This window comes from Eriocheir sinensis, unplaced genomic scaffold (assembly GCF_024679095.1).
Source record: "Eriocheir sinensis breed Jianghai 21 unplaced genomic scaffold, ASM2467909v1 Scaffold373, whole genome shotgun sequence".
NCBI lineage: Eukaryota > Metazoa > Arthropoda > Malacostraca > Decapoda > Varunidae > Eriocheir > Eriocheir sinensis.
Genome location: NW_026111691.1, coordinates 183,917 through 208,628, shown reverse-complemented (window position 1 = coordinate 208,628; position 24,712 = coordinate 183,917). Strand labels below are relative to the sequence as shown.

Below are 24,712 nucleotides of genomic sequence, written 5' to 3'. Positions count from 1 at the left end.
GATGGCCTGCCTGTTGTCAAACACCTGAGTGACACTAGATGGGCTGCCCACTCCGATGCTTCAAAGGCACTCAACAGTGGATATGAAAAAATAAGGATGGTTTCACAGCAATTTACAGAAAACCTGGATGAAACAGCCAACGCACAACACGAGGCAAGGGATATTTTATCCAAGTTGAATACCTTGGAAAATTGCATCTTGCTGGTGTTCTGGTCTGTCGTATGGAAAGGTTTCACCAGACAAGCATAAAGCTGCAGAGCACAAATATGGACCTGAACAAAGCCGTGAAGCTTTTATGTTCTTCAAAGAATTATGTCGCCATTTTAACCCTTTCCTTGCGCGTGGTGCAGACGCGACTATCCCCATTGGAAAGAGGAGGTCCAGATCTATAGGAGTCGGTTATGTATGCCCCACTTGCAAACGTATATGCACGTTCAGGGAGTGTTGAATGTTAACACTTATGTCAGTGCATGCGGGATGATCAGCCATATCGAGGGAACTGCGGACATCACTCCTTCAGATTCTGACAAGGGAGTATTGCCAACTGCAATATTTACAACTATTTGGTCAAAGAATCAGTCAGGTGATAGGTGAAGCTATGCAAAAATGCCACTATATTGGGCAAGAACATCCACCAGTTACTCATCCGTAGATTTGCCGCGCTGAGCTGATATGATTTTCCACTAAATTTAGTTAAGAACCCACTCAATTGGCAATCCTGTGTTGTGAGAATTAGTGTTGGAACACTCTCATACGCGGGAGATTTGAGTGCGGGTGGAGCTCGCAGCGTGTTTAGCACCACCAGCAAATACGCCTAACGTTCGCTGCTAGCGTTTAGCAATGAAAGGGTTAAGAGATGCTTTTGAAGAGTTTGAGGAGAAAGGGAAGATCAAAATTGGTCTTGAAAATGAGCCGGTGTACAAAGAAGATACCCAAAGAAAGAAACAAAGAAGTGTGAAGCTCAGACAAAACAATGGCAATCTGAAGGTAGTTTTTTCAGGGAGGGAAAATTTTAAGGTCATAGTTTCTTCCCATGATCGATCACTTTCGTTAAACAGAACTTCAGAAGAGGCTGGAAACATATGATGCTGCCTCTGGTAAATTTGGCTGCCTTTAAAAAATATCCTTGGTAAATGGTGACCAGCTGAGGGATGTGGCAGAGAGGCTGGTAAAAACCTACCCAGAAGACCTCAATACCAGCTTCTCTGAGGAAATTGTTCATTTCCAAGAGTACATGAATTAACCTGAATCTGATGTGTGGGCTAGTCAAAAAGGTGAAAATAAGGGAAGCTTTATTGCTTTGAGAATGCTTCAAACCATTATTAACAATGAAATGCAGTACTTTTCCAAACATGTACATTTGTTTACGTATATACTTGTCACTTCTCGTCACAAACTGTTCTGGAGAAAGGTCTTTTTTCTGCAATGAAACGTATTAAAAATTACCTGGGATCCACTCTGAAAGAGGAAAAGCCAGTGGCGGTGCCAAGGGGGGGCTTGGGGGGGCTGGAGCCCCCCCAATAATGAGCCAAGCCCCCACTCAGCCCCACCAATATTGCTGCCTGATGAGGATGATGAGGATGCCTAATGAGGACTGAAGCTGCCTGGAAGGAGTTAGAGGAGGCTGCTGAGGATTTGTGCAAGGCAGTTGGGATACGCATGGAGACTCAGCGTCTGGGTAGACAACGATCTGCTCCCAGACACCTGGATGAATTCATCATAACATCTAGTACAGGTCAGAGAGATGGAGCTACACCACCACATGCCGGGAGAAAGACCTTCTATGCCATCAGAGATAGAATGTTCAATGAACTGACCAGGCAATTCTCATCTAATGCCTGCAATGTTCTGATGGGTGCTACTGCCTTGAACCCGAAACATACTTCATTTCTGGACAAAGAAGCGCTGTCAGGAATGGCAGCCAATTATGAAGTGGCAGAGGATGATCTTGCAGTGGAGGTCCACCAATTGAAAAGACTCATAGCTAGGAAGAGAGACAAGGGCCAGGAAGTGTCCACACCACTGGAGCTCGCAGCCATCTGGAGCCATACAAGGACACCTTCATGGATCTGCATAAACTTGTCTGCATTGCAGTGACCCTCCCTGTCACCTCAGCCGCCTGTGAGAGGAGCTTCTCATGTCTGAAGCTCCTCAAGACATACTTGAGGAACAGCAGTGGCAACATCCGCACCAGCAACCTTGCTGTAATATCAATTAATTCGAGGAGGGCCAAACAGCTGAACATTGATGCTATTATAGACACATTTGCTGTCAATCACCAGAACAGGCACATAGTTTTAAAGTAACATCTTGATTTAAAGTTCTTGGGCTGTTTGCCATGCTCTAACTTCTACTATTCTTCCTCAGATTGTATTAACTTCATATAGAATCATTCTTTTCTGCCATGTTAACTACGTACTTACACATGTCTATATATTTTATTTCTTCACTTTGATGACATTTTGTGAAGCCCCTTCACATTTTACCCCAGCCCCTCCTCAGCCCCCCCCAATAAAAATTTCCTGGCTCCACCACTGTGAAAAGCTCAATCATTTGGCAGTAATGCATATAGAATTGTCTGTGCTCTGGAAATTGAAGTTGAACAATATTCTGGATGAGTTTGTTGAAAGATTAACGAGAAAAACGTTTAAGTAGCGACATACATTAGTAGGCCCATATATGTTTTAACTTTATGGTTCAGAACATGTATTTTGGTATTGTTTTGCTTTATGCTAATTAAAGGTTCTCTGATAAGATGATATAATTTTCTTTGTTACTTCATTTGTAATTCAGTGTAATAAATTGTACGAAAAGAGAGCGTGAAACGGGGAGGGGGATGTCGAGGGGCCCAAAAAAGCTTGAAGCCTAGGTGACCTGCCATGGGTTTGTAACGGTCCAAATGTGCACTCTTCTCATATCATCACAATCATCACCATTGTTTGCTTTTATCATCATCACCATCATTTCCTCATTGTAACGATCCAAATGTGTAATGAGTGAATGGGTATGGAATGCAAGTGAGTGAATGATTATCTATTACAACAAACGAGCAAGTGAGCGGATGTGTGGACGGGTGAACGAGTGTGTGTGATAAGTAGAGATTATTGGCGTGAATGAGGGTGTGAATGGATGAAAGACTGTTCTGAAATCCCTCATCTCCAGTCTCGAACCCTAGAATGATTATTAGTTAGCTAGCGATAGATTATCGAGTTGTAATGCCGAGGTCAGGGAGTACACCGGGGGAAGTTGAGTGCGCAAATAAGAAGTCACGTGAAGAAGGGGAGGAGCTATGCAAGAAGACCAGGCGAGCAGGCAAGGGCAGGGAGAAGCACGGGCAGTGAGGAGACGAGCACCACCACAGCAAGAGGGCAGCCAGGGAGGAGACAGAAACCCTGAGATACAGGCAGACAGTGAGAGGCAGAGAGCGAGACTGACGAGCGGTGAGGGACGCACGTTAAGAGGTTGGCGTGACCGTCCATCACAGCCCTGTGAATACCACCGCAAGCACGGCAGAGGCGAGGCAAGGCACAGCAAAGCTCAGCAAGGCGAGGCAAAACAAAAGCACGGCAGAAGCAGCCTCTTCAACAACGCCTTAAACCAGCCTTGCCGTCGTAAACCACCCAACCTAGGCCTCTTCAACCACGCCTCGTCAACAACGCTGCTGCAGTTGCCAGCCCTGGCAGTCTCCACCCCCCCGCCGGCGCCTCAATCGCCCCAGTGCCTTCCTCCATCCTGCACCAGTCAGCACTTCAAGGGTCGTCAACACAGATAAGCATTCAAATGTTCCCCAATCTCCCTGATAGATAGTTAGTTAGGTTCAGTAATATGTATGTATTCATTTAAAAATTGTCACTCCGCTAACCGCCCAGGGCCCGTAACTATATTTATACATAAGAAAAGTGATTAAGTTACTGTAAGTGCTATAATTTCAAGCCTGTCAACCTGCCATTTGGGCATTACTGAACACACACCCACACACGCACATTATCACCACTTCCCCCTTAACTAAACATTGTCTCAGAGTGGTTCACACGGGAATCCACCCACCTTCCGTCATTACCGCACTAAAACCCAGAACGAGTGTTCACTTGTCTTGAGGCTTGTCTCAACATCATTGACAACCGCTCGGAAATAGCCAGACGACCACCCCGCTACCACATTACCATCTAAACAGTGGCCGTCAGAAGGAATGTAGCGTTGGCTTGGAAAAAAAGACGTTACAGGTTAATATGGCACTGACTCCAGTACACCATTACATTACTGCCAAACATGGCAAACATATTCACAATTATATAATTCATGTTTCTATACCGACATGACATGTAACAGCAGGAAAACTTGGTAGATTCATTGCATATTGATGCACAATGTTGCATGGCTACCAGGTCAACCTATTGCAGGGCTGGGGTGAGGCAAGTACATGAGGACAGAGATGGGGTAAATGGGGAACACTGCTTTATCTGTGGCAGGACATTTGAATAATATTTTTTTATTTTCAAGTGTCAGAACCAAAACCCATCAGAACTCAAGGACTACCTGTTAATTCATGAACCCATTTGACTTACCTATTTAAATGTATTTTATAGGTGGCATATGGCCTAAGATGCTCACTCTTCTCTCACAAAACTTGGGTATGTAAGCCGTTATCCCAAATAGAGCATAAATAAAGCCCCGTGTTCATCGGGTAACAAGTTTATACCTGTCACAATGCAATGAAGATAAGGATGATTGATAAAGATGCAAACAAGATGCAGCTCAACATAATGCAAAACAACTGTCATTGGAATGCCAGATACAGAAGCCCCCCGCCGTTCACGAGTATTTTGTTACGCGAGATTTCCGTGATCTGTGAAACAGTGATCGACGGGACTAATCAAATAGGGAAAATAAGGTTTCATTCTACCATCTCAATCGAAAAAAAAAAAAAAAAAAAAAAAAAAAAAAAAGGATAGCATTGTTGTATAGTTTTACATACACATAAATCACAAATTAAATTTGGACTGTAATAATTTAACACTCACGTCCAGGCAAGGGGTAATGTAGGCTCTGTTTTTCCCTACATATCTTGTGTTTAAGCTACTATTGCCACTCTCCTGGTGATCTTAATTGTCTGATGTGATGGTTAGTTGTGTTATTTAACCCTTTCATTGCTAAACGCCTGCAGCGAGCGTTAGGCGTATTTGCTGGTGGTGCTAAACGTTCGCTGCGAGCTTCAGCCACACTCAAATCTCCCACGGATGAGAGTGTTCCAACACTATTTCTCACAACACAGGATTGCCAATTGAGTGGGTTCTCCACTAAATTTGGTGGAAAATCCTATCAGCCCAGCGCGGAAAATCTACGGACGAGTAACTGGCCAATGTCCTTGTCCAATATAGTGGCATTTTTGCATAGCTTCACCTATCACCTGACTGATTCTTTGACCAAATAGTTGTAAATATTGCAGTTGACAATTCTACCTTGCCAGAGGCCCAGAACCTCAAGAAGGAGAGATGTCTGCAGTTTCCTCAAAATGGGTGATCATCCTTTTCCTCAAAATCTTGTTTCAAACAAGATGGCGGCCACGGTGGAGCAAAACAAACAATTTGTTTGTTTTGCTCTGGGTACACCAGTGTTACCAGATCATCGTACTTAGCACATAGTATATTCCGTTTCCTGACCCATAACTATTGCATAAAACATCCCTAATTGATGGTTTTAACAATAACTTTAACTGAATATCGTTATTAGTGCAGGGACAGCGTTGCCAAGCTTGAAAGACCCGAAAAGCATCTATGTGTATCATACTTAAGGATTATTTCGCTTATGCTTTAACACTGTAATGTTCTGTTTGGGAGGGAAAGAGATAAAGTTATTCCAGTTTTATTATGTTTTCTGTGTCCCAGATCAATGAGTTTTCACTATAGTGCACGTAGGATAACTGGTTCTTGACCACCATGATCCTGTCAACCAAACGTCAAACCCACAGGGAAATACGTAGTGTGAATACCATTGTGGCTTTCCATGCATGAATATGACACTTAAATCGAATTTTGATGTTTAAAAAGCAAAAATAAGTAAGTTTCCTTTAGAAAGAGACAGTCCTGTACATCCAGTCCAAGATCCAGCCCCAGGGACGGTTTCTTCGTTTACATTGCGCAATGTTCGAGCTGAGTGCTACAGACTGCGTATACGCGAGTTTTCATCCGCGTTCGGCGGGGGGTGTCGCAAATACCCTACCTGCATATAAACGAATCCGTGAACAGTGAGGCCGTGAACGGTGGGGGGCTTCTGTACTAAAAAGTTTCTTAGAACACCTTTATTTATAGTCTGACTGTCAACCTTCAAAGTTTCTTAAAAAAAGGGCTAAAAAAATAATTGCACACAAAACACTCAAAAAGGATGAGGTAATTATACCCTTCTAACTCATGTATGGTGACATGAAATTCAGTGGGACTCTGAAAATGTAGGGCTCTTATTTGTCTTCCATGCCAAGTATGTGTTCCAGAAGAGAGCAAAAACCTGCACCACCAACACCTGATGGTGGAGGGGTATAAAGGAGAAGTTGATGATCTGAACAGCAGGCCACACCTGAAAATAAAAGTAAATTGAGTCGTGTGTACTGCAAGACCATAAGCTATGTGTTCAGCACTGGGCATTATAAAGAATAAAAGATTAAGATTAAAGAGCATTGATGATTTACAGGGTAACTTCAAACATCTGTTGACTGCTTTACCAAACCTCTTGAATACTATTTTTTTGTCTCAAATTGTTAGATCTCAATTATTCAAACACCATAAGATATATGATGTAGAAATACCATATTGTGGCACAGGAATGGTCAGTGAAATGCCTGATACTATACTATGGCACTACCACTGCTCCATATTGGTTTACATTATATATTTTGTACCCTTTGCTACTGTTAAAAGTGTTCAAGTGTATTCTAGCCTGGTATTCACCCTGCCTTCTGTCTATCTATCATCTCTGATGCCCTCTTCCCACATGAGAACTTCCCTCCAGGGGGTGGCTGTGGCAGAAGTGTCTCCATCCCTCCCTGTTCCGGCACTCCCTCTCAGCACACTAAATCCTGCTACTTCCAACTCTCTTGCCCCAGTACACTCACTCACCCTATTGATCCACTTCATTGGTGGTCTTCCCCTGACACCCCCTCCCTCAATCCTTACCTCATACATTCACTGCATAAATTCTTTCTCATTCATTTCTAATCATGTGCCCAAACCCTCTCAGTGTACCATGCTTCATCCATTTGACCACTCAACAACAACCCTTGCTGTCACACCTATACCAAACCGCTCATACACACTTTCATTACTTTCTCCCTCCCATCCTGAAACACCACATCCACCTCTTGTATACCATACTTCCACTTCATGTATTCTCAATTGATATACTGCATTCCATGTCAATGTCTCTGATGCATACGACAGAATTGGCAGGATAATACTGTTCCTTATGCCCCTCTTTACCCACATGCTCACACTTCTTCCTCTCATAACTCTCTCCAATGCACTTACTACCTGTCTGCCCTTCACTGCTCTTTCCCTAACCTCACCTTCCATACTGCCATGCTTACATAAAACTGCCCCCAAATCTTTAAACTCAGTCACCTCTTCCAGTTTCTCTTCCCCTAGCCATATCCTACACTTCGTTGTGCTCTCTACTCTAACTTTGTATGGCTTAGCAAAATCAATGGTTTGCTCTCTTGTCCTTTTAAATACCATAACCTTACTCTTGTTAAATTGTGGGATATCTTCAAAAGTGAAACTTCTCAAGCTCCAAAAGAGTACACTAGAGTGCCTGAGATCAAGTAGTGTTTTGCCTTGGGGAGAACATTGGTGAATATTGAGAAGTCATGCTGCTAGGATTGCTGGGATTCGGGATTGATATAGGACCTGAGCTCTCCTGAGGAGAGGACACTGGCCATTTCAGTCCAAATGGCATCTGACCTACTTACTGAGCCCTCAAGAAGCTCCGCTCACAGCCTCCCTCTCAAGTGAGTGATAACTGAACAGCTGATGGCTGCTTCATGCTAGATATATATAGGTAGTGTTCGTTAGGCTGAGTACACTTTGGGCAGTTATATAGGCTGGTTCCTCCGAGCATGAAGCTCCAACTGCTGGACTGCAAATTAACATAAGAACCTAAGGAGTCTGCAAGAGGCTGATAGGCCTGTGCAAGGCAGCTCCTGTGAACTTAACCCCACCTAACATCACTGTCGACAAACTTATCTAATCTATTGCATTGGCACTCACAACATGACTGCCCAGCCTGTTCCACTCATCTACCACTCTGTTAGTGAACCAGTTTTAGCCTTTGTCCCTGGCAGATATTGATCCATCCATTGACAAAAGCACACCCTCTCTTGATGAGGTCAGAGTGGCTGCAGCAAAGTTGAGGGGTGGAAAGGCAGTTGGTATTTGCAACAATAGAACAGAGCTGCTCAAAACTGGAGGCTAGACCATGACCCATGAGTTGCATGTGGTCTTGACTGTTGTCTGGCAATCACTTTTCAACATTAGGAGACTGTTAATTACGCAAAGTTGTGGATCAAAATCATTATGGAGCATCTGTTGGCAAAACCAAGGCTTTGCTTTTGCCCATTTTGCAATGATCCTTGCAGTCACTGAAGATTCTGATGATAATTTTCAAGGCATTGCACAAGGAGGCAAAGCCTGGGACTACCAAGGTACAGGTGTTTGGAAGCTTGCTAGATGGAACAGTACAGTCTGTTCATGCATGTGGCAAGGACATTGCTATCTTGGAAAATTTCATATACTGTCTCCAAGTTTGCGATAAATAGGTTGACGTTGCGGGTCACAAACATTGAAATCGCAAACTTTGAACCATTATTCTTATGGGGAAAATTGAAAACTGTTGACATCTTGTGCGGACGGCCCCGGCCGTGCGCTGGGCCCGAGCAGCTGGTGGGCGGCTGATGATGGTGATGGTGATGATGAGTGTTGGCGGCGTGGCCTTTGCATGGCGCCGCCTGAACGGTGTTTTTGTCCTGGCTCGTGTGTGAGTGGCTGTTTGTTGTGGGTTTAGGCTTCTCAGTTTGCCAGTTTTTGTTTTCCACATGTTGCACGTGACCCCTTTCTTTTCTTCCATCTCTTCTTTTTCTTGTTTTCCACATGTTGCATGGGACCCCTTTCCTTTCTTCCATTTCTTCTTTTTGAAAAGTAAAAGATGGAAGAAAAGAAAGAGGTCCCACACATGTGAAAGGTGGGAATTGGCAGATTGAGGAGCCTGGGACCACGATGGGCACAGCCACACATGCACTGGCCCCGATGAAGGTGCCATTTGGGTGGCGCTGATGTGGGGGCCGTGCCGCCGACGCTCATCATCACCATCACCATTATCAGCCGCCCATCAGCTGCTCGGGCCCGGCGTGCGGTTGGGGCTGCTCGCACACATGCGCCTGGCTGCCCGGATCCCACTCACCATGCTTCCCGCGGCCAATGGAAAGGCCCAGGGGGTGGGTAAGAACGAGAATGGAAATCAAGGACCACAACAAGGTGTGAAAAAACCCAGTTTTAGCAGGTTTTTCCTTTTCCTTTCGGGTCATATCACAATTTCAGTTTTCAATAAAAATCAATTTTTTGGGGTCCCTATCGCAAACTCTTGCAAACTTGAAACTCGCAATCCTGGAGACAGTGCTGTACCTTGGTAGTGTAGGACAGAAAAACAGCATATCTTGTCAAGAAGTCACAGGTGAATTGGCTTGGCCTAAGGTGTGATGGACTCGCTTAGCACGAGTATATGTCATTATCAATGTCTGTGCAGATGGACAAAGATCCAGATCTTAAAGTTGCTGGTGCTCCATGTCTTACTATATGGCTGTAAAATAGACACTGAATAATGACTTGGAGGCAGATTGATGCCTTTGGTAATCAGAGCTTATGCAAAATCATGAGATGTCAGCCGAAATGACTTTGTATCACACCAGCAATTGCTTCGAAAGACTGGATCAAGCCCTTTTACCTACAGTCTTTGAATGCCAACTCTGACTATGTGGGCATGTAGTACGCTTCCCAAAAGTCAACCCTGCTCACTATGTTGTTTCTGTAAGACTATCCTGAGAGGAGGATACCAAGGGAATGCCAACAGAGTTCATGGCTTGAGCAAGACGATAGATACTGCCAAGAGGTACTTAGGTTGGAAAGGGGGATTGCATGGACACTTGCTCAGAGGCACTCCTGGGTTTTGCATTATAGGGTGGGTGAGGTAAGGCTACATTCTAATGTAGACACTAATATACAGTGTTAATCAATGCATCTTACACTCCAATTAACAAGAAGAATATCCTTGTAGTTTGTCTTTATTTCTTGTTCTATTTGGGCCATGGAGTGACCTTGAGAACCCCCTAGCACACACATGAACACTCCAAGGAAAGATGGGGCAAAAATTCCTTGATCCAATGCCACCTTCTTGAAAGCAGAAATCCTCTTCCTAGAACCCAACTTCTGGTCCAGGAAACCATACCATCTGGATAGTATCGGAGCCTGAGAAAAGTAAACAGTATTGTAACTGACTTTTCCTTATATTGAGTTTACTGAAGAGCACAGTCCTAAAGTCTATGATAGCCTAATTCAAATGTATTTCTAATATAATTCAATGGACCATATTGGGTATACAGGCAGCACCACACGTGGCCACTCAGTGAACTGTCAAAGCAGTACTTTCCATAAAACTCAAGCTCTATACTAGAGTGTGTTTGAGGCTGCCTCCAGGATACATGGCCTTGGTGCCGCCACCGCTCCAAGCCAACGACTGCACACACTTTACTCCTACCCGATTTCCTGACTCTACTATTTGACATGGAGAAAAACTGAAATCGGGAAGAAGTGAAGTGTGTGCAGTCATCGGCTTGGGGCGACGGCAGCATCATGGCCGTGTATCCCGGAGACAGCCTCAGATGCACTCTAGTCTATAACTTGAACTCTATGGAAAATACAGCTTAGAGTTGAGTGGCCACATGTGGCGCTGCCTGTATATGCCACGGTCCATTTAATGCAATGAAGTTATCCATATACAAATTTATACCTGGAGCCTGTGCTGTGTAACTCTTAGAAACCTTCAAGTAGAATTCTGTATAAAAGATGAGTTTATCAGAGAGATAGAAAAGCTTTTGCATAGGAGCTGCTAGTAGTGCATCAACTGTCAATATGTCATTTAGGGATAAAATTATTGTGCTGGTCAATAAGGGTATATTAATGTAATCTGTGCATCATTCACTTACTAAACTTCAAACTTAATACTGAACTATCAAATCAGCATGCATGCACATCAGCTTGCCTTGACAACACTCACAACCAAAAATGTGCCAAGAGCAAAGCGTGCTGTCCTCTGCCATTCAGATTCTCTGAATGTCTTGTTCAATGAGCATCTGTGACGTAACATCTCCAGCTCCCATCAGTGTGCCTGGTGGACAGAAAAAAATCTTTAGGTATACCATAACTGGTTAGACTCCTAAATTAGTGTTATTATATTATGCTTGCTGCCTATCAAAACAAATGAACCTATCAGGTGCATAGCATTTTTTTTTAATACAGTAGAACCTTGGGTCACAAATGCCTCTCATCACAAACAAATTGGTTCACAAATTTTCTGAACAAAAAATGTCTCGGGTGAAGAACAGTGTCTTGAGCCATGAACACACAAGCCAGCAACATCATGAGGCAACAAGCCAGGAGTAATGGCAGGAGACTGTCGGTTGCTGTGTAGCTAAATACGTAAGTGTGATACACTTCACAATATACTACTGTTGCAAATGGCAGTGAAGGCTACCCTCAGCTCCATATTCCCCAATACTTTAAATACCTCTAAGGAGAGGTTTCACCCCCCAAAGCTAAGTGTGTAGTTTAACCCTTTCCATCCATGACGCAGACGTCGGCGTAACAGTATGTAAAGGGTCAAAAGGAAATGGAAGAGAATTAATTCTCTTCTAAACCTCTCAATCCTCCTCTAAATTCCTCTTTCATTTCCTCTTAACACATATCTTGTGGCTGACAGCAACCGCGCCACCACGATGTTGTGATGATTTTTGAATGTGAATATCTCCAGTTTGCCGGTAGCCACCAGACAGAGAAGAGGTGCGTGTTATGCTGGCGGCTTGTAGAGCGTAATTGCGCCAGCAGAAAGCCTGACCCACATGGAGGCAGGCCGCAGCAATATAATGTTTTATGAATCTGTTGCGGCCTGAACCATTTTGGGGCAGGCCATCAAGATGGCTTTTCTGTGCATATATATGAATATAAGCTACTGTATATGATTTGTTATTTCAATTGTTCAACTGATTACCTTACAATACAGTAAATTAACCAACTCTACTTGTATTTTTTACTGGTAATGGAACCCATCAATTTGTCTACCACGAAGAAGGTGAAGAGTGTCACTCCAGAATATGGGTCTGGTGATGAAGATTCTTGTTGGGAATTCTACAGTCTATCTTCAAATTATGACTCCTCATTGAATGAAGGATGGAAAATTGCAGCAAAAAGAGTAAAGAAAGTGTCAACCTTTTGTGCTGGCTGTGAGGGTAGTCCATTCATGTGCCTGGATTGCTTCAGTGTGAAACATCATGGCTAATATGCGAAGGGAGAACAATGAACTCAAAATATGGGAATGCACATCTTTTGTTTATTACCTCCGCCAACGAATTTGGAGGTTATACTTTCGGTCGGGTCGGTATGTTTATTTATTTATTTATTTATTTGTTTGTATGTTTGTGTGTTCGTGAGCAGTCTCCTACGCACAATTTTTGCAGATATCTCAACCAATTTTTCAGGGAAGCTTCGTGTCTATCCAGAATAGAACCCATTAAATTTTTTATGTCAAAGATCAAAAGTCAAGGTTGCACAAAACATCATTTTGGCCATAACTTCGGTTCTCCTTATCATAGAGTCTCAGACTTGGTTCATATTTTAGCTCATGGAAAGACGCACCTTGCATGGCCTTGACCTTGACCTCGAAAAGTTCGCCCAAGGTCAAAGTTTCCAAACAATAGAATTTAATCAAATTTCGAAACAAATGCTTCCATATGATGCACCTTGCATGGGCTTGACCTTGACCTCAAAAAGTTCACCCAAGGTCAGCTTAAAAAAAAAAAAAAAAAAAAAAAAAAATTTCATAAAATTTAAAATATGCTTCCAAATGATGCACCTTGCATGGCCTGATGTCAGAGGTTAAAGGTCAAGGTCAAGGTAGCACAAAACGTCATTTTGGCCATATCCTCGGTTCTTATACTCTATTATGGAAAGCTATAGGGGATATTTGAGAAAAAATAATTTTGAACCACTCAAGCTAAAAAAAAGACCAATTTTTTTTTTTTGGCAACAAAGGAGGCAGCTCAAGGGCAAAAAAAAACCCAACCCCCCCCCCCCCCCCCAAAAAAAAAAAAAGCCCGCTAATCGCTGCTCCCATAGAAGAATCAGAAGAGGTGGCCAAAAGCAAGGTCAAATTCAGGAGGAGAGTGCTGATCTTCTGAGGACGTTTACTAGCTGTTTTGGTGGCTGTTTTGGAGGCTGCAGAACACTTAACCTCAGACCTTGCTATCATTTCCGATTGGGGCAGGAGGAACCTTGTGTCCTTCAATGCCTCAAAAACTCCGTTTCTCCACCTATCAACTCGACACAATCTTCCAAACACCTATCCTCTATTCTTCGACAACACTCAGCTGTCACCTTCTTCAACACTAAACATCCTTGGTCTATCCTTAACTCAAAATCTCAACTGGAAACTTCATATCTCCTCTTTCGCTAAATCAGCTTCCTCGAAGTTGGGCGTTCTGTATCGTCTCCGCCAGTTCTTCTCCCCGCAAGAAGTTGCTATCCATATACAGGGGCCTTGTCCACTCGTATGGAGTATGCATCTCACGTGTGGGGGGGCTCCACTCACACAGCTCTTCTGGACAGAGTGGAGTCTAAGGCTCTTCGTCTCATCAGCTCTCCTCCTCCTACTGATAGTCTTCTACCTCTTAAATTCCACTGCGATGTTGCCTCTCTTTCTATCTTCTATCGATATTTCCACGCTGACTGCTCTTCTGAACTTGCTAACTGCATGCCTCCCCCCTCCATGGCCCCGCTGCACGACTTTCTACTCATGCTCATCCCTATACTGTCCAAACCCCTTATGCAAGAGTTAACCAGCATCTTCACTGTTTCATCCCTCACGCTGGTAAACTCTGGAACAATCTTCCTTCATCTGTATTTCCTCCTGCCTACGACTTGAACTCTTTCAAGAGGAGGGTATCAGGACACCTCTCCTCCCGTATTTGATCTTCCTTTCGGCCACCTCTTTTAATTCTTTTTTTGGGAGCAGTGAGTAGCGGGCTTTCTTTTATTATTGTTTTTTTTTTTTTTACCCTTGAGCTGTCTCCTTTGTTGTAAAAAAAAAAAAAATATATATATATATATAAGGCATCCATTGATCTTCTGTGGACGTTTACTAGCTGTTCTGGCAGCAAAATGGCATCCGCTGATCTTTGAAGGACGTTTACTAGCTGTTCTGGCAGCAAAATGGCATCCGCTGATCCTGAGGACGTTTACTAGCTGTTCTAGCAGCAAAATGGTGTCCGCTGATCATCTAAGAACGTTTACTAGCTGTTCTAGCAGCAAAATGGTGTCCGCTGATCATCTAAGAACGTTTACTAGCTGTTCTAGCAGCAAAATGGTGTCCGCTGATCTTCTGAGAACGTTTACTAGCTGTTCTAGCAGCAAAATGGTGTCCGCTGATCATCTAAGAACGTTTACTAGCTGTTCTAGCAGCAAAATGGTGTCCGCTGATCATCTAAGAACGTTTAATAGCTGTTCTAGCAGCAAAATGGTGTCCGCTGATCTTCTGAGAACGTTTACTAGCTGTTCTAGCAGCAAAATGGTGTCCGCTGATCTTCTGAGAACGTTTACTAGCTGTTCTAGCAGCAAAATGGTGTCCGCTGATCTTCTGAGAACGTTTACTAGCTGTTCTAGCAGCAAAATGGTGTCCGCTGATCTTCTGAGAATGTTTACTAGCTGTTCTAGCAGCAAAATGGTGTCCGCTGATCTTCTGAGGAGGTTTAATAGCTGTTCTAGCAGCAAAATGGTGTCCGCTGATCTTCTGAGAATGTTTACTAGCTGTTCTAGCAGCAAAATGGTGTCCGCTGATCTTCTGAGAACGTTTACTAGCTGTTCTAGCAGCAAAATGGTGTCCGCTGATCTTCTGAGGAGGTTTAATAGCTGTTCTGGCAGCAAAATGTCGTCCGCTGGCGAGCTACAGCGAGCTACAGTGCGCCCTCTGCCGCCAGTGAAGAACACTGCCAATGTACACAACAAGTCATTTCCCGCCATAACCCGATCGTCTCTCCTTGTCTCGTGGTGATTGCGATTATTCAATGTTTTCTGCCTCACCTTTGCACCACCATCATGCTGCACGCAGCGCCATCAAAGCCTAAACCCAGGAAGAACCTGATGATGACCATAGCACAGGTGGAAGTGATTAAGAAGGTGGACAGTGAAAAAAAAAAGCGAGAGATTGGCAATGAGTATGACGTGTTTCCTGCCAGCAAACCATTTGGTTTGCCCATATCTATTTTCCCCCATAGGTTATTAAGTTCGCCATTTGCGCATTCGCCATTTGCGCACCTTCAGATCGCCCATATGTGCGCAAATGTTGAGGTTTGACTGTATACGTGTTAATGCTTTGATTAAAGTGGCAAAAAATAAATACCCTCTAACCATGATATAAAGGTGCATATGTATTATCAAAAACTAACATTGCTACCCTAACCAAACCAAACTAACCTACAGGTAGGCACCTGTTCGAGCTTGTTTCTTCTCAGTGCGGGTCATTAGCATTTGGAATAATTTACCCAAATCAGTTGTCGTAGTGAATTCTGTTAATGCTTTTAACCCTTTCCTTGTGCGCGGTGCGGACGCAACTATCCCCTCAGGCCCAGTCGGGCAGCCCAATGGGGGGTCTCTTTTAACCTCCGTATCTCAAAAACTATTCATTACAGCTAAAAACCAAAAACACCACTGGAAAGAGGAGGTCCAGATCTATTGGAGTCGGTTATGTATGCCTCTCTTGCGAACGTACATGCACGTTCAGGGAGCGTTGAATGTTAACAATTACGTCGGTGTGGGTGGGATGATCAGCCATATTGATGTAACTGCGGACATCTTTTCTTCAGACTCTGGCAAGGGAGTATTGCCAACTGCAATATTTACAACTATATGGTCAAAGAATCAGTCAGGTGATAGGTGATGCTATGCAAAAATGCCGCTATATTGGGCAAGAACATCCACCAGTTACTCGACCGTCGATTTGCCGCACTGGGCTGATATAATTTTCCACCAAATTTAGTGAAGAACCCACTCAATTGGCAATCCTGTGTTGTGAGAATTAGTGTTGGAACACTCATACGTGGGAGATTTAAGTGCGGGTGGAGCTCGCAGCGAGCGTTTAGCACCACAAGCAAATGCGCCTAACGCTCGTTGCGAGTGTTTAGCAATGAAAGGGTTATACAGCATCTCGACACTTCTCTTGGTCAAATTTTGTATGATTTTGATTGACTTTGGGTTGTTGAGTACAGATAACTCTTGATTTATGCGAGTTTGGTTTACGCGTTTTTGAAATAACGCGGGGTCCAAAATCCAAATAAATGTTTAATTTACATGTTTTTTCACTTATACGTGACATTTTCTAGAGTGGCCACCATATGTCTCATGCAACTGGACTCACATGGCACCATGGCCACGCAGCTGAGCTCAGTTCTTCCCGCGTGCCACTTAAACAACAATACAGAACCCACGCTGCCACGCTACTCAACAATAGGGGTGGGCAGGTACCGGCACCAGCTATATGGTACAGTATTGGTACCAATATTAGCCAGTCGCTCATGGTGTCCCTCATTTCTTCCTCACACGAGTGAGGCTGACACTGAGTGCCTGAGTGGATATCTCGGTGATATGGATACTCTCTCTCTCTCTCTCTCTCTCTCTCCACTGAATGAAGTGAATATTTATTTTTTGATAGATACCTACCTCTTGTTTGATTTACATTGTTTTTGATTTATGGGACCTCTTCAAGAACACAATACTCACGTAAATCGAGTTACCTGTATCACTTTGAACTGTAAAATTGTGTCCTGTGCTGTGGTCTCCACTCGGGATTGCCAACCTGACTGCATTATCTTGCCACTTGCTCAAGAGTATTATGGCAGTGGTTTGTGTGGTCTTGGTGATGCCACATTAGCCAACCATCAGAACATCTATTTGGACTGTCCTTTAAAGGACAATCTACTTGCTGTCTTGGTTGGAGCCACCACTTGATTCTAGATGGGGTTCTCCCCATCTAGGTAAGAAATCTAGGTAAGAAACCCCAGACTGCATTCGCTGCCCCGACCGTCTCCAATGCATCAGTGACCCTAGCATGGTAATGGTAGGTTTGCTTAGGTTAGGTTGTTTTCTAGTCATGTGCACCTTCATATTTTTGTAAAAGGTCATGTATTTTCACATTTTAATTGACTTGACCTCCTTCATGAAGAGTGTATCAAGACACCTCTCCACCCAAAATTGACCAATCTTTACCGTTTATCGTTGATGAAGTTTCAGGCCCTGCTCAGCTGCTAATGCAGCGCTCTACGAGGGCCGTCAACAATTACGACGTTAGCTTCAATAATAGTCTTCGATGCACTTATTCCCAAACATCGTAGTGAGTGAGTGAGTGTCTCAATTTCTTTCACAAATAATATCACATATAACTATTAGTTAAGTTTTCATGTCTAATATTTTCATAATAGTATCACAATTAATATCCAACGATTATTTCCCACACACTGAACATCCATCACACACAATTTATCGTTGAGTACAGACACTAATTAAACCGGTAGCAGTGGGGATCATGTTTCTGAATGGTCCCTCTAAGCGAGAAAAATGAGAAAAAATCACCCCTCACACAAACCATTTTATAATATATATCAAAGCATTTGTGATCAGATCATGTATCATATATTTTGGGGGGTAAATATCAGGGTTGGCAGTTTAAACCAAATGGTTTAAACCATGGTTTAAACCAATAAAAAAAACAGTGGCTTAAACAAACTAATAAAACCATTTTTTTTCTTTTGTGTGTATCTTTGTTTGTTTCATCAGTATTGTGGTTTTAACTATATGTAAGATTTTAATTATGTACAGCAGGGTTGGCAGTTTAAACCAGGGGTGTCAAACTCAAAACCCTTCGAGGGCCAATTCATACTCTGAGGTGCCGTCATGGGGACCAACAAGGGTGGAAAATACATTGAAGTTACCGTGTTACCGCAGGCCATTTATGACTATCCCGTGGGCCATGAGTTTGACACCCCTGGTTTAAACCCAAAACCCATCAATAAAACCAGTGTTTTTTGTGACTTTTTTTTTTTGTTTCATCAGGTATTGAGGTTTTAAATTTTTTACTATGCACAGTCATTTTACTAACACCAGGATGAAAATGTCAGTTGGTAAACTCAAATCTCTATTCAAATGCTGTAACTTCAAAGTAACTGAAAACAGAATTTTATATATATATATATATATATATATATATATATATATATATATATATATATATATATATATATATATATATATATATATATATATATATATATATATATATATATACAGTCATCCCCATTGTCAAGGGTATTTCGTTCCTGGACTTCGGCGCGATGCGAAACCACTAACGGCGGGACTATCACCCGATGGGAAAATATGCATTTGGGGAAGTCACCTCTGACACGTCATATAAAACATGTTTTTTTCGTTCTTTTTAATGACTGAAATGAGACAAGACCTTGTTAGACAACAACACAGAAGACCCAAAAGTAGCCCAATTTGCGATAAGTAGCCCAATCTGGCAACACTGCAGTGTGGCGGCGCGTTGAATTTTTTTTTTTTAGGATAATGTTGCTATGAGAAAATCTCACCAATAGCAGTCGTCCCTGAGTGAGCTGCTGGCCAATAGGAAAGCTTGACGTCACAGTTCAACCGTGGCGCCACTCAGGAGCAACCTAACGCCCATTGCCCCGCCTCCTCCTCTCTCTCCCTTCCCCTCCTCTCTGCCTCCTCCTCCCTCCTCTCTGCCTTCCTCCTCCTCTCCCTCCTCTCTGCCTCCCTCCTCCTCTGCCTTCCTATTTAGCGTCAATGCATCCAGACGCTGAAACTGGGGCAGCAGATAAGCTGGGGGTCTAATTAGTTGACATGAATACGAAACCGCGATGGGTGAGACCATGACATGGGGTGACTGTATATATATATATATATATATATATATATATATATATATATATATATATATATATATATATATATATATATATTTGGCCCTTCACTAAACAGCAGATGAATTGTTTAAAAAATCCTTTAGCACGTCATCTTATCCTCCCACTCACCCTCACATCACCTTCACTGTATGGCACTGTTCAAGCACAGGAATGGTAGACACATGCACACGTTGCATTATTTCAGCGCTTTTAAGACTTGCACATCTTTCAAATGCGTATTATCTTAGCCTTTTCTTGGGAGTTACAAGCCAAGACCCCTTACATAGGACCCGTTTTCGCACTAAACTTGCGCGTCCCTCACTCTAGCTTAGTTAAAACACAATTTTGGTCTTTTATATCTTGTTTCCAATCGAGCACTGTCCACTCCCTCCACATTCCACACCATCGCACCACCGACGCCCCTGTAACTAATGTGTGCAGCAGTAGATTACAAGGATGCAGAGGAGTCCTTTGACTCAGAAACTGACTCCTATCAGCACATTTTAAAGATTTCTGGCTTCCTGTCGTTGATGCCACACTGTGAGGGGAGAATATGATATGAACAGTTTTATTTACTCCTAAAATCACGTTAAAATGGCTTCTCAGGGTCTTTATAAGCACATAAAAATGTGATGCCGCAGCGTTTCCGCCATATTCGTCGATGCCTCCGAGGAACACACCACAAATACTTCCAAGTTTTTGCAACTCGTAGCCTTTACTGGAGGTCAGGAACGGATCCTAGCACACTCTGATACTTAAGTCCACTTGTAAGACACAATAACACAGCTGGGATAGCGTAAGTCCTCATAAAGTAGCGTACAATCCTGGGCACTGCTGGGCAGTGGAGGCCACTTTCTCCTTTCCCACACAGACCCGCAGACTAGTAACCGAACACGAACAATACGCGTTCTGTGGTGATCAGGAACTTTAGGTCCTGAAACGGTACCAAGAGGAACGATACCCTCATCTGATATGTATAATGCTTTTTTCTGATGTTTTATTCACTAGATATATTATAGAATCTAGTCAACATCTTTGACTTCCAGCACCTTATTATGAATATAAATGAAATATGGTAAAATTCTAGTGTTTGCCCATACACCCCCCTCCCCCCATACAAGCCTGTGGACCTGGTGGGAATGCGGGGTTTCGGGTGGGGGACACGAAATCCGTCGCATTCGCGTATTTTTTTAGTGTGGGGGGGTGGGGGGATAAAAACTCCCTAGATCTAGGGAATTTCCCTAAATTTAGGGAATTTTTCCTCCCACCACCACTAAAATAAGCGTTTGCGACGAATTTTGTGTTTCCCATACGAAAACCACGCACTCAGTGGACCTCCAAGCTTGTTTTGGGAGAGAAGCGTAGTGAACCCACCAAACGATGCTCACATCACCATCTGGCGTGGCACCGGCGGCCATCTGTGCTCACATAAATGCCTCCACCACACTCATGCCTTCTCTCTCTAGTAGGTTGTCACCTCATCGCAAGGTTTCCGTCCTCCAAGCAGAGTCCGTGGCACCAAACACAGTGTATCTTCATTGTTTATCACTGACACAAGTAAAACCACCGGCTAGCCAGGATCCATCCAACACCGCACCTTTAACAGTACTGCGGCTTGTGCAGGAAGTGCAGGCTCTCGAACTTCTTGCCCGAGCTGTTCGAACACGTGAATCCTTACTGACCGGATTTTGAATCTGCTTCACGGGCTCGTATTCCCAGTATACAAGGTGATTGTGGATATTGACTTCGCGCCTCCAGAATACGATAATACGCCTCCATATATCATAGTAAAAAAAAAAAAAAAAAAAAAAAAAAAAAAAAAAAAAAAAAAAATTACTTAATAGTAAAGCCGAATTAATCCCCTTCCCCCAACGATCTTGGGGGACCTGCATGAACTCGGGGTATTTGGATGGGGGAGCATATTTAAACTACTCCAACCGAACTTAACGACCTGCTAACGAGGGGGCTTTGCCCCCCTCGACACGCCTGCTAACCAAGGACCCCCCCCCCTCTTAAAGGTGCGTGTTCTAAAAAAAAAATAACCTCGCGTGGTGGACCTGGTCTCACATGCATGAGCTAATGGCTAAGTGTACCATCGCTAACCTAGCGTACCATCGGAAATAGTATTAGGTAAAGGTGCGTGTTCCAAAAAAAATAAATAAATAAATAACCATGCGTGGTGGACCTGGTCTCACCTAGCGTATCATTGCTAACCGGGTCGTTGGCAACGCTGCTCATATTGCAATGGCGCTGCCATGTAAACACATCGTCCGTATGTATAATATGCCCTTAAGTACAATATGGAGGCGTAATATCGTATTTTTGAGGTGCGGAGTGATTTTCAATAATTACCTTGCGTGGCTTCCGTACGTTGTAAAAAAAAACCAGAATGTATGAAATTTCCCTACATCTAAGTAATTGTAAGGAATTTCCCTACATCTAGGGTATTTTTCAACCCCTCATAACTCTAAAACTGTGCATTTGCGATGCATTTCATGTTTACCACCGCATTCCCCGAAGTCTCAATGGCCCCCTAGCCAATTTTGGTTGCGAGGGGTGAGTATGGGCAAACACTAGAATAATACCAATAATATTAAAAACACCCCTGAGTATACCAAAAATTATGCCAAATGAGGTAAGGCATAAAACTAAATTTCCAGAAGGGAAAGAGTAACTCACGATTCTTGTCATTCAGAGCTGTGAGCTGCGGTCGGGAGCAAGGTGCAAAGTGATAGTGTTGTGTACCGGTAGTGTATTACTGTAGCAGCGAGGTATAGTGTAACTAGGTATTATAGAGAGGGCATCGTGAATGCAGCCATCACCGAAGGGGGGGGGCGCTGTCCTGGAAGCTGCAATGGTAATCGTCACCTGAATAATTGCCAGGACCACTATTCTAATGATTTTCAGTCCTAGTGACTATTCTCATTAATAACTCAGAATAAGTATTACTTAGGTTCTAGCACAGTAGATATTAGATGCATGCTGTCCATGTTGCATGGTGACACTGGCGTCTGTGGACTGTAAATTGTACATACGTACAGTCTGTATATGCTAAGACAGCCATTGTTGTTCTGAGTCATCATAACAGCGCCCCTAACTCCAGGGAGCGCGATGCAGTGGCAGTATGCGGTGCGGGATATAGCCAGTAAAGCCCCCCCCCCCCCCTCTCTCTCTCTCTCTCTCTCTCTCTCTCTCTTACAGCTGTTTTTGTAGCATGCAACTGGAAAATTAGAAGAGGTCTTTCATGTTTTAATACTCTTTAACATTACAATTAAAAAGCATGTTGGAGAAGCTGTATTTTGCCTCTTTTACAGATTGTATGAAGATCAAATGAATATATTGCTAAATCCATCTCTAAATCTATATATAATTCCTTTTCAAACTCATATATGTATATACGGATAGAATTACTGGAATAAAAATACTGAAATTTTTTTTTTTTATGTGGTTTAAACCCAAAAAAACATGGTTTAAACCAAAAAAAAACTGGTTTAAACCAAAAAAAAAAAGTTTTTTTTGTTTTGTTTTTAAAAACATTGGTTTTTGCCAACCCTGGTAAATATCATGGCACAAATTTGGCCCGTCGCTGCTACACAGTGAAGCCACAAATTTGGCCCGTTGCTACTACCGGGTTAATAGCCATGATCGATCATCTTAGGAATTCTCTCAATTTCAGTCTGGAAACTACACAACACTGGTCATTCGCTGAGCGGTTGATTTCAGGCTTCTTGTACGCTTACTTTTGTCTGTTATGGGAGCGGCATGTAGCAGGCTGTTTTTCTACACTCTCCTTGTTGCCCTTGAGCTGTTTCCTCTGTTGTAAAAAAAATAAAAATAAAAATATATAACATGAAGGTGTATATGGTATTTCAAGGTGGAGCTAAACTACACATTTACCCACCCAAATTAAACTATTTCAGGTTGTTTTTATATTGTTATGGAGGCCATAGGGTTTTTAAAAAAAAAAAAAAAAAAAAAATAGAAGGCAAATCCTTAACTTCAACTCTTACAATCATGCAAGAAAACAAGTCCATATATATATATATATATATATATATATATATATATATATATATATATATATATATATATATATATATATATATATATATATATATATATATATATATATATATAAACAGGATAAGTAAACGAACGAGATGGAATGTACACAGGATCACAAATGTAGCTTTACTTGTAGGTCTTGCAAAGTTGCAAGGCAATGCCCCCACTGGGCTTTGAGCTGCCTTGCCTCCCGGCGCAGACGGCAGACTGTTCTGTGCAGCCCCACGCCCGGAATACCTTTCATGCACACTCACCTGCCTGAAGACACTGCACTGCCATGGGGTGAGTCTTCAGGAGGCGAGCGTATGCTTTATACACAGAGCTCATGTTTCAGCGGCTTACATTAACCTTCAATGTAATACTATCTCTCGTGCCGCTATCTTTAGGCTCCTTTCTGCTGCCCTGCATTTCCAGTGTTACGTAAAGAGTTTCATACCCTGCTGCTGCGGTATGAGTGCATCAAATATTTCATGTGTAGACCGCATGTCTGACGACCTAAGACATGACCCTAGAAGAGTTTTGAATCCAATCATCCAATGAGTTTTTTTTTTTCTTTTTATTGTTGGGCGGCCACTTGACTTGAAGCCACTGCCCTCCCTCGGCGGCCATAATGTTTAGTGTGCAGGAAAGGTTCCGTTAGACCGTTTTAGACACAAGGGTCAGTATTTTTAAACGTTTCCAGCTCTCACATCAGCTACTCCCAAAGGCCTATAAGGAAATCAATCGGGTTCCCATAAGGATTTTTTTTAAGTAAATGATACAGAGGTCGTCTCACGGTCACAAAACTACCCCAGCGAGCCAATCTGGCTTCACTATTGTGACGTCATGCCCTCTCCGTGTATTCTTCGCAGCGCCTGGCCGCAGTTGTACAAAAATATGAACATATTTTTATATTCTGTTTATTCAATATTTTGAATAGGGAAAAGAATATTAAAAATATTAATGACTTTTTGAAATGTAATATTTCTTACGAAACCCAATACATTACCTCCTACTGGTTAATAAAAAAACGTACTGAATCCACGTCTGATTGTCAGCTTTTAGGGTGCCGTTAGTAAGGCAATACCCGGCAACATCACAACAGCTGATGTTAGGATGTAGTGTTGCACTGTGAAGCAACCAAGTGTGCATGCTGTGAAGTATATGTGTTGAGAAGGAGGACCTAAGAAGCGATACGAAGCATAAAACACCCAAGAAGAAGATACTCGACCACGCAACGCATGTAAGTTCCCAAAAACACTGAAGAAGTAATTTGTCTTACCTGGTTCTGTTACCTACATGGAGGTAGGATTAATATGAGGAGGCGGCGCGCGCTGGGTGAGGCTTCCTACTAGGAAAGTCATTTCATTCATTAATTTCTTGGGG

At 42.8% G+C, this 24,712-nt stretch overlaps 1 pseudogene; it reads right to left on the bottom strand.

Annotated features, from left to right (window-relative positions):
- Nucleotides 1-1,278: 1,278 nt before the first annotated feature.
- LOC126991958 (protein Mpv17-like) lies at nt 1,279-24,174 on the bottom strand (annotated as a pseudogene).
- Nucleotides 24,175-24,712: the final 538 nt, after the last annotated feature.